The sequence below is a fragment of the Chiloscyllium punctatum genome, chromosome 36, assembly GCF_047496795.1.
Source record: "Chiloscyllium punctatum isolate Juve2018m chromosome 36, sChiPun1.3, whole genome shotgun sequence".
NCBI lineage: Eukaryota > Metazoa > Chordata > Chondrichthyes > Orectolobiformes > Hemiscylliidae > Chiloscyllium > Chiloscyllium punctatum.
The window spans coordinates 35,073,490-35,083,570 of NC_092774.1; the positions used below are offsets into that span (position 1 = coordinate 35,073,490).

Sequence of the window (10,081 nt, forward strand, 5' to 3'; positions counted from 1 at the left end):
TAGCATGGCCAATTCACCTGACCTGCACATCTTTGGACTGTGGGAGGAAACCGGAGCACCCGGAGGAAACCCACGCAGACACGGGGAGAACGGATATGAAGTAGAACGTTTTCACAGAGGGAGTGGTTGGGATCAGGAAAGGCTGCCTGACAGTGACAGAGAGGCAGATTCAATGGACACAAAAGGGATTTCGGGGTGGTCATGGTCAAAGTAACAATGCGGAGATTTACAGGGAGAAGGCAAGATTACGATACGAATAAAGGTACATTGCTCATTTTGGAGAAGCAGCAGAGCAAAGGTGGGCTGTGACACATTCTGTGATTCTGAGTGAACTGACAGTTGGACCAACATAAGGTGGCAATTTAGTCAAAGGTTATGTTTACATAGCCTCGACACCAGCAGCGTGAGATCTAACTTCTTGATTTGAAGCAGCAGAAATTGCGCCCCACTGAGCCTGATTTGATTTGAACGCGCTCCCGTTGCGTCACAAGCCAACACGACGCGGGGTTGAGGGAAGTGATCGTACTGCAATGATTTTACGTTATGATTGAGAACGGAGGACAACGGTTCATGGCTGTTCTGTCTCACTCACTCTCTCACTCTGTCTCTCGAACCAATTTGCAACTCTTTCTGAATAAAAACTGCGGATGCTGTATATCAGAAACAAAAACAGTAGTTGCTCGAAAAGCTCAGCAGGTCTGGCAGCTTCTGTGAAGAAGAATCCGGTGACCCTTCCACAGAGCTGGTGATGATTAGGAAAATGTCGGTTACTATGCAGATGGGAGGGTGGGAGGAAGGCGGCGGAGTAAATGGTAGATAGGGATAGAGCCCAAAGTGAGACAAGGGTTGGACAGACAAAGGAGTTGATAGCGATCTGTCTGGGAGGGTGAATAGCTGTTAAAGGAAACTGTTAAGGGCTAATAATAGGTGGTGTGTACTGGCAGATTACGTGACAACAAGGCCTTGTGTGCGTGGTAGGGTGCTAAGATGTGGGGAAGTTCAGGCTCTAAAATTATTGAATTCAATATTGAGGACGGCTGTAGTGTCCCCAAGTGTAAAATTGTTCTGCTGGAACACTGCAGCAAGCCTGAGACAGAGATGCTGGACAGGGAACAGGGTGGTGTGCTGAAGTGGCAGGCAACTGGAAGCTCAGGGCCTTTTTGCGGGCAGAACCTAGATGTTCTGCAAAGCAGTCACCCGCTTCGTTTCTCCAATGATGACGAGACGACATTGTGAGCAGCGAATGCAGTAGTCTTGGCTGTAGAATGTGCAGGTAAACTGTTGCTTCACGTCGAAGGTATGTTCGGGCCCTTGAATACTGAGGAGGGTGGGGGAAACGGACAGGTGTTCCAATTTCGGCTGTTGCAGGACAAAGTGTCATGGGGCTATGGGCGGGTGATGGGAGTGAAGGAAGAGTGAACCCCAGGTGTAACTCTTGCCCATTTACCTCATCCCTCCAATAGATCCCTGGACATGGAATAACATTCGTTTGAATGATTCACTACCACGTGACCCAAGGCTAATTCATATTCATGTTCCAGGGGCCTGCATCATTATTGTGTCACAATACCTGCATGCCATCATCGTGCATGTCCGATGACGTGCGGCCGGAATGCTTGGACACAGTTTATCAAAGAAACCTCCCTTCGGATCAGGCGGCCCAGCATCGGGAAGCATTGGGATGGCTGATTCTTTCTGTGGGCACTGTGTTTACGTTTGAACATGGTGATTCTTGAAATTATGTAATTCTGAGCGAAATCACAGTTCGAAAAGCAGAATGTTGGAATTTAGACAACGTTAATATTTGCACAACAGCGATACATCTTCGCAACAGCATATTTCACGAGAGTAGTGAAGATCTTTTGACATCAATCTCGAACGTGTATGTCACACACCAGATGAAAAGCTGAAAACTTGTCTGGAAAGGCTGCCGCGTGGCATTTTTTGCAGCTTTCCCTCCTCACCTGCTACCCCAACAAATATTTGAAAATGTGAACTGAATATCATCACAATGATATACTGGCCCAATGTCGAAAGTTGAGGTTACACACTTGTGGAGTTCAGGGTGGTGTTCTTCTGATCTCTGTCCCCTTTGTTGAGGAGGGTAATGCTTGTCCCTGGCCACTCGGGTGTTCGAGCCAAATTTAAAAACAGAATGGCGTAATTATCCGACAGTGGAGACCCGCCCGGGTCCTGGGAGACAGAATGAGAAGCAGATGTTCTGAAAACTATTTTTTTGGATTCAGTACCACGTGACCCATGCCGAATACATATTCATGTCCAGGGGCCAGCATCATTATTACGTCACAATAGCTGCAGGCCATCACTGCACATGTCCTATGACGTCGTGTTGCGGCTGGAATTTCTGGTGACAGTTTTTTAAAGAGGGTCAGGCAGACCCTGCATCGGGGCTTCCCTTCCTTCCACTGAAGTTCAAGGCCGATCAAACCGAAATTCCTCAGGAATGTCTGGAAGCACTTTTTCCCGATGTTGGCTAATGATTTCTGCAGACATTTGGTAAAGTTTGAACACGGTGAGAGCCATCGGCTTCTTACCACGTTCCCGAATTACTCGACCAATACTTAAAGTATTGATAGTGCTATAAAAGCACCGTATGATTACGGCTGAGAAAGACTGTATTTCGCTCAGTCAGTTCGTGTTTCTAAAGCGAGACAAAAGTGACAATGCAAGTGAAACGAACGAAATTGCTGACAGGCTGACATACCACTCTGTTTGTATCCCCACACAGGGGTGGTTTCTGTGACATGAGCGTGTCTGCAGTGTCTGTGGTCAGACTGTTTACAATGAATGTCCCAGCCTTTATTTTGTTAAAGTCACACTGATAAAGGACAATTGCTATTTCAGTAATTGTAGTTTGAAGCTGGAATTCGCTAACACTCCGGTTTCGTGATCTTACTGTTTTTTTTTACATCTCAGACTCTTTGGTGCATTTAGTCAGGAAGTCCGGCTGTTCACCAAAATAGTTGGAAGTCGAAATGGAGCAAAATTATAGAATTAGGGCGAGACTTTTCAGGGTACATGTTCAGAAGCACTTCTACACATTGAGTTTGTCAGATGTTGGAAATATCCTACATAAACGGCAGTGGGTACAGTTTATTTGTCAGTTTTAAATCCGAAACAGATTTTTTTTGTTCAGGAAAGGTATTAAGGGACATGGGCCAAAGACAGATAAATGGAGTTAGGCCTCTGATCAGCCATGATTTCTTTGAACGTTGGATCACACTTGAGGGGCTAAATGGCCTACTCATATTCCTATGTTCCTATAATCTTAAACGTTTCCTTGTTGCACATTTCCAGCCTGTTATTGGGGACACAATCTGCAAGAAAATATTCTCCAGTTATTTGTTCTTGAAATATCGAATACAGGCACACCCAGGCATCTTATACCAATATTCGGACAAACACAGTCACAGAACAGATAACTGATTGAATTCCTGCATTTGTATCTTTCGAAATGTAATGTTCTTGGTTTCCCGATAATGATTCGCTTTTCTCAGTCCCAGATGGTACGACACAAGAAAAAATAGAAAAGCAGTAATGTTCTGGTCCTATAATGTCCAATCTTCTGCTGCCAGTGAAAAGCAACAATGCAACTTAAGTCGGGGTCGACTGCAACCCGGGCCTAATCTCCCAATGAACCGAGCACAGGCTCAGCAAAACTGAGGGAGATTATGGCCTGATCACGAAACCTGCGAGCAGCGTTGGCAAAGGCCCAAGCGAGTCACCCATAAAAGTCAGTCATCAACTTTCTAAACGTGCTCAACTGCTTACTTCCTTTATTTTATTGACCTTTGCAAATCTGAAAGTGAGAATTGGGGATATGTGGCAGCGAGTGGCTGCTTGTGTGTCAGGTTTGCCTGTCAGGTTTGTTGATATTGAAGCGAATTTGCTTTCAAAAAAAGGCAAAAAAAAGACAAACAACTTTACATTCAAGAATAGAAACTGAAGAAACTGGATGTTAGCGTGAAGAAAGAAGCAAAAAGGAAGTGGAATCTTAATGATTTTCCTGAGTTTTGAGCAGAAAGCATTGGAGCTGTGGACTTCTGCTGATAAATGTATGTATTTTCGTAAATTTTAAAAAGTTATTTTGCCCTGATAAAAGAACTGGTCACACCCTGACTATATGTTCGAATACCTCAGTAGTAGAACAAAAGATTTTTATTCTGAAGTCCTAGTTTGACATCCATATTGTGCAATGTTCCCGTGAAACTTTGTTTTTTGTGTGGAAAATTCGCTCTTTCTACAACTGGCAATCGAATCATATTCAAACTGAGTTTTACTCCCGTTCGTTTTCGTCCTGTTACGTTGCTCGGTTATGAGGGAAAGCTGAGAGTGAACGGGAGACAAGTTTGTAGTTGTGGCTTAACGGTGGCACTTGAAAATTGACAAATTCTACTCATGCATCGAGGCCAATAAATGGCTCAATGACAGAATTTGAACGGTCAAGTGCTATGGGAATTAATACCAGTCCATATTAAAGAACACTGACATGAGTAAGATGTGATTCATTTCGAGGAAAGAAATTAAGAAACTTCGTCACCCAGATTATCTCAGAGCAATCGTTGCCAATGGTACGTTTTATGTTACTTTCAATGCTCATGGAACCACTGCATTGTGACTTGATCTGGTACTCAGGCTTTACTAAGTAATTTTGACGCATTTTGTTACAGAGTTGCGACATAGGCTGGGGAGCAATTCCGGTACATAGAGATGAGGAAGGTCGAATCAATTAAACAAGAGGGCGATGCTATAACGAGGACTGTTACCAAATACATTTACCAATCTCCGTTCATCCTATCGATTGTATTAGCATCACCAACACTTCTCATCAAAATAACTCGAGAGACTTTCAGGACAATTTTCTGTGAACAGTCATACATTAGCTTTGCTGAATGAACCCCAAATTTCTTGAAGTGGCTCCTTATTTTCGGCCCTGATTATTAATCTCTCTACGCATGGGAATGGATCCTTCCCAGCCGCTCTATCGCTCATCAATGTGTGTAGTTCAATTCGATCTCCCATCAGCCTCCTCTGTCCTGATCAAATCCAGGGGAACAGGAACCGTTGGGGCTATGGCGCGGACAGGACAATCCCAATACTCACCTTTCCTGTTAGAAGTATTCCATGAGAAAGTTTAGAGCACAACTTTGGGCGTGTAGTTGTGGCCGAACACTTAAGGTGTTGGCGTAGAGATCCTTTGGGGCTCCCCGCCCAGGGTGCTAACCTGCTGGCTATGCTTTCTTCGCTGGCGATTTTAAATGACTTCCTGTTGGTTGCATTATCGCTCAAACTTCACAAAACCCGTCTCAATAAAGACCCGTTTTCTCATGTCTGGGAATTGATTGCCATGCAGGAAACTCGGGTTCTGAACAAACAACGTATCAGACTCACAACGTCAGTTCTATTCCCCTTTCCACAGATGCTGCTCGACCTGTTGGCTTTCTGCAGTATTCTCTGTGTTTATTAGGCACAAGTGCTGCTTTTCATTCAAGAACTTCAATCCCTGTCCTCAGGTAACTGACTCTGGTCAGTGGCAATTGGTTCTTCTGATCATTCATCTGCCCATTCCCACCGCTTCTTCTCCCATCATGACCAACAGCCCCAGGAAATCTCCAGTTATCCTTCTTTGCTCCAAAGCGAACATTCTCAACCTTGGGAATGTCTTCCCAGAATGGAAATTCCTCATCCCTGGACATGAGGCAAGGGAAGAGAATTTGGCAAAATATTGTCAGTTAGGATATGGAAAAAATGTGCAAATGTTCATGAAGCAAAGCAGAAATCCCAGTCTCCAGCTTTGTGAACCTTTCGAAACACTTTCGGAAGTGGATTTAAAGGAGAATGAAAGATGACCGCTCCGATTGAGCAGAGACAGTCCAGACACCGTCCCCTTGTTGAAGAGGCCGGGAGGTTGACTCTGATGTTCTCTGCACATGAACTGATCTGAGACATTGAAAGCATTGTCGTTCCTGAACATCAGGAATTCAAACCCCTTCTCCCCTGCGAGCCAATGAGAGAACTCGGGAACAGGCAAAACACTGAAAGGCTGGAAGGGCGCCGGCCCCGGAGTAAGAAAGCTAGTTCCTCGTGACATGGATGTGTCTGCAGACTGTCCCCGGTATCTCCACAACACATCTCCCAGGCTTGATTATGGAAAAGTAAAACTGATAGGCGACAATTGTAATTCTCGGCGGGGAGGCAGAATTACAAAATCATTAAGCGATGGTGCAGCCCACATCTGCGACTGTCTCTGTGGCGCAATTGGTCAGCGCGTTCGGCTGTTAACCGAAAGGTTGGTGGTTCGAGCCCACCCAGGGGCGGTGTGTTCACAGCCGTTCTTTGGCTGCGAAGCAGTGCGCTTTTCTTGGGGTCAGGAAAATGTTCCCCAAACGGAAATCTTCTCCACACAGAGGTTTCTGAATTGAATTAATGTCTAACGGAAGGGACTGCGTCTGCTGAGAAGACGAGACCAAAAGAGAAACTCGGCAGGTTTCACAGTCCTTGTCGGAGAAAACACAATTTTGAAATGTTGCCTCTGATTCTCTTTCCACAGATGTTGCCTGACCTGCTGAGTTCCTCCTGCAATTTCTAACTGAAACTTAATTTCATCTTTTGGGGTGAAACACCGAAATATCTGCAAACATCATGTGCAGATATTAAACCCTTTCGAATCACTGTGAAGTGATTGGATTCAAACAAACTCTGCGATGATTCACTCTTTCTCAGCTCCATTGGCAGACAGACATGGGAAGTTAAGCTGTCAGTGTGGTTCTGTATTCGTGGGCCGAGTGGTTAATGCGATGGACTTGAAATCCATTGCGGTTTCCCCACGCAGGTGTGAACCCTTCCGAGTACAAAATGAGAAATGTCGTCGAAAAGAAAGGGAGCTTGCTCCCCGGCTTCTTCTTTAAGATTCAAATAAGTGGAGGGGGAAAACGATTTCACTCAAATTGGGACTGGTGGGAATCTGCAACCCACTGCCTGTTCGGGTGGAACAAGCAGATACCCGCAGAGCTTCTTTTGAGGCTATGAGCAAAGTGTTTGGAAATGAGACTAGAACAGTGAGGTGCTTGAAATCGTGATCGAAATGAAGCAGGCACCTGAGGACAAGGGTGTTTCCTTTGCCAGTGAAAGATACTGCTTCACAAAGTTGGGCCTGTGGAAGGGAATCAGTGACGGTGATTATTTTTGGTTGTTCACATCGTGAATGTTCCCATTGCTGCGCATGTCCGTGTTAATGTCAGAACTCTGCAGCATGGTGGCGTGAGATACGCACAGGCCCGGGGCGCCATGGATGATGCATCTGACTCCACCTACCTGTTTGAAATGCAGCTCAAAGTTTCTTCACACACTCCAATTAATCTTTCTCATTGTCCTGAAGCCGGCACACGGTTTGAATTCCAGATCTGCGGGAATGAGAATCCTTTCACTGTCTCGCGTCAGTAAATGTCCCTGAGAACATCTGAGTCAACTCACAGCGCAGTCAGATGAGGGGAAGCTGAAATAGTCCCACATGCTGCTCACGGGCACATTTTATTCTCCCCAACTCAACGCCTCAACCACTGCGGCTCCTGGGAGTGGAAAAGAAACAATCACCAAAACCCAGTCTAAGCTCTGTGAATCTTCAGAAAATCAGCAAACGTTCATCCCTTCGGATTTTCTATCCTGGGCTGACAGGGATGGGTTTTGTCACTCTTTTGTAGGACATTGCAAGTGGATGTTTTGCAAAAAAAGCACCACAATGCAATCTGATTAATCAGGACCTGGATGTGTTCGGTCTTTGAATGTAAGTGTTGTGCTCCAGAACTTTGCTGTTCACAGTTTATAATACTTATCTTCCCAGTCCCCTGTATCACTTGTCGAAAATGTTTAATTTGTGTCTTGTAAACCTTTCACTGTCTGCTAATGAGGATAGCGTTTCCGTGTTTTACCTAAATTATCTTGACCTTGCATACCTCAAGCCTCAAGCTAATTTCACGAGAAACCTTCTCCAGTTCAAAAGCCAACTGTTCATGATGGCTCTGTTCCTTGTCACGTGTCCAATTTCAGATCGATGTTTTTAATGTCCCTTATACTCCTTCAGATCCAGGTTTCGCTCACAGGGCTAGAACAGAACTGTCACCAAATACATTTACCAATCTACGTTCATCCTATCGATTGTATTAGCATCATCAACACTTCTAATCAAAATAACTCGAGAGATTTTCATCACAATTTTCTGTGAACAGTCATACATTAGCTTTGCTGAATGAACCCCAAATTTCTTGAAGTGGCTCCTTATTTTCGGCCCTGATTATTAATCTCTCTACGCATGGGAATGGATCCTTCCCAGCCGCTCTATCTCTCATCAATGTGTTTAGTTCAATTCGATCTCCCATCAGCCTCCTCTGTCCTGATCAAATCCAGGGCAACAGGAACCGTTGGGGCTATGGCGCGGACAGGACAATCCAAATACTCACCTTTCCTGTTAGAACTATTCCATGAGAAAGTTTAGACCACAACTTTGGGCGTGTAGTTGTGGCCGAACACTTAAGGTGTTGGCGTAGAGATCCTTTGGGGCTCCCCCGCCCAGGGTGGTAACCTGCTGGCTATGCTTTCTGCGCTGGCGATTTTAAATGACTTCCTGTTGGTGGCATTATCGCTCAAACTTCACAAAACCCGTCTCAATAAAGACCCGTTTTCTCATGTATGGGAATTGATTGCCATGCAGGAAACTCGGGTTCTGAACAAACAACGTACCAGACTCACAACGTCAGCTCTGTTTCCCTTTCCACAGATGCTGCTCGACCCGTTGGCTTTCTGCAGTATTCTCTGTGTTTATTAGGCACAAGTGCTGCTTTTCATTCAAGAACTTCAATCCCTGTCCTCTGGTAACTGACTCTGGTCAGTGGCAATTGGTTCTTCTGATCATTAATCTGCCCATTCACACCGCTTCTTCTCCCATCATGACCAACAGCCCCAGGAAATCTCCAGTTATCCTTCTTTGCTCCAAAGCGAACATTCTCCACCTTGGGAATGGCTCCCCAAAATGGAAATTCCTCTTTCCTGGACATGAGGCAAGGCGTACAATTGGAAGAGATTTTGGCAAAATATTGTCAGTTAGGAAATGGAAAAATGTTCAAATGTTCATGAAGCAAAACAGAAATCCCAGTCTCCAGCTTTGTGAACCTTTAGAAACACTTTGGGCAGCGGATTTAGAGGAGAATGAAAGATGACCGCTCCGATTGAGCAGAGACAATCCAGACACCGTCCCCTTGTTGAAGAGGCCGGGAGGTTGACTCTGATGTTCTCGGCACATGAACTGATCTGAGACATTGAAAGAATTGTCGTTCCTGAACATCAGGAATTCAAACCCCTTCTCCCCTGCGAGCCAATGAGAGAACTCGGGAACAGGCAAAACACTGAAAGGCTGGAAGGGCGCCGGCCCCGGAGTAAGAAAGCTAGTTCCTCGTGACATGGATGTGTCTGCAGACTGTCCCCGGTATCTCCACAACACATCTCCCAGGCTTGATTATGGAAAAGTAAAACTGATAGACGACAATTGTAATTCCTGGAGGGGAGGCAGAATTATAAAATCATTAAGCGATGGTGCAGCCCACGTCTGCGACTGTCTCTGTGGCGCAATTGGTCAGCGCGTTCGGCTGTTAACCGAAAGGTTGGTGGTTCGAGCCCACCCAGGGGCGGTGTGTTCGCTGCCCTTCATTGGCTTCGATGCTGTGCGCTTTTCATGGGGTCAGGAAAATGCTCCCCGAACGGAATTCTTCTCCATAAAGGGGTTTCGGAATTGAATTAATGTCTCACGGAAGGAACTGCGTCTGCTGAGAAGACCAGACCAAAAGAGAAACTCGGCAGGTTTCACAGTCCCTGTCGGAGAAAACAGAATTTTGAAATGTTGCCTCTGATTCTCTTTCCACAGATGTTGCCTGACCTGCTGAGTTCCTCCTGCAATTTCTAACTGAAAGTTCATTTCATCTTTTGGGGTGAAGCACCGAAATATCTGCAAACACCATGTGCAGATATTTAACCCTTTCGAATCACTGTGAAGTGATTGGATTCAAACAAA

The 10,081-nt window shown here is 45.3% G+C and overlaps 2 non-coding genes across 2 annotated transcripts; both read left to right on the forward strand.

Moving 5' to 3' along the window:
• Positions 1-6,264: 6,264 nt before the first annotated feature.
• Positions 6,265-6,338, forward strand: trnan-guu (transfer RNA asparagine (anticodon GUU)). The gene has a single exon. It is a non-coding gene; the product is annotated as a tRNA-Asn (tRNA).
• Positions 6,339-9,627: 3,289 nt separating this feature from the next.
• trnan-guu (transfer RNA asparagine (anticodon GUU)) lies at positions 9,628-9,701 on the forward strand. Its single transcript has one exon. It is a non-coding gene; the product is annotated as a tRNA-Asn (tRNA).
• The last annotated feature ends 380 nt before the right edge of the window (positions 9,702-10,081 follow it).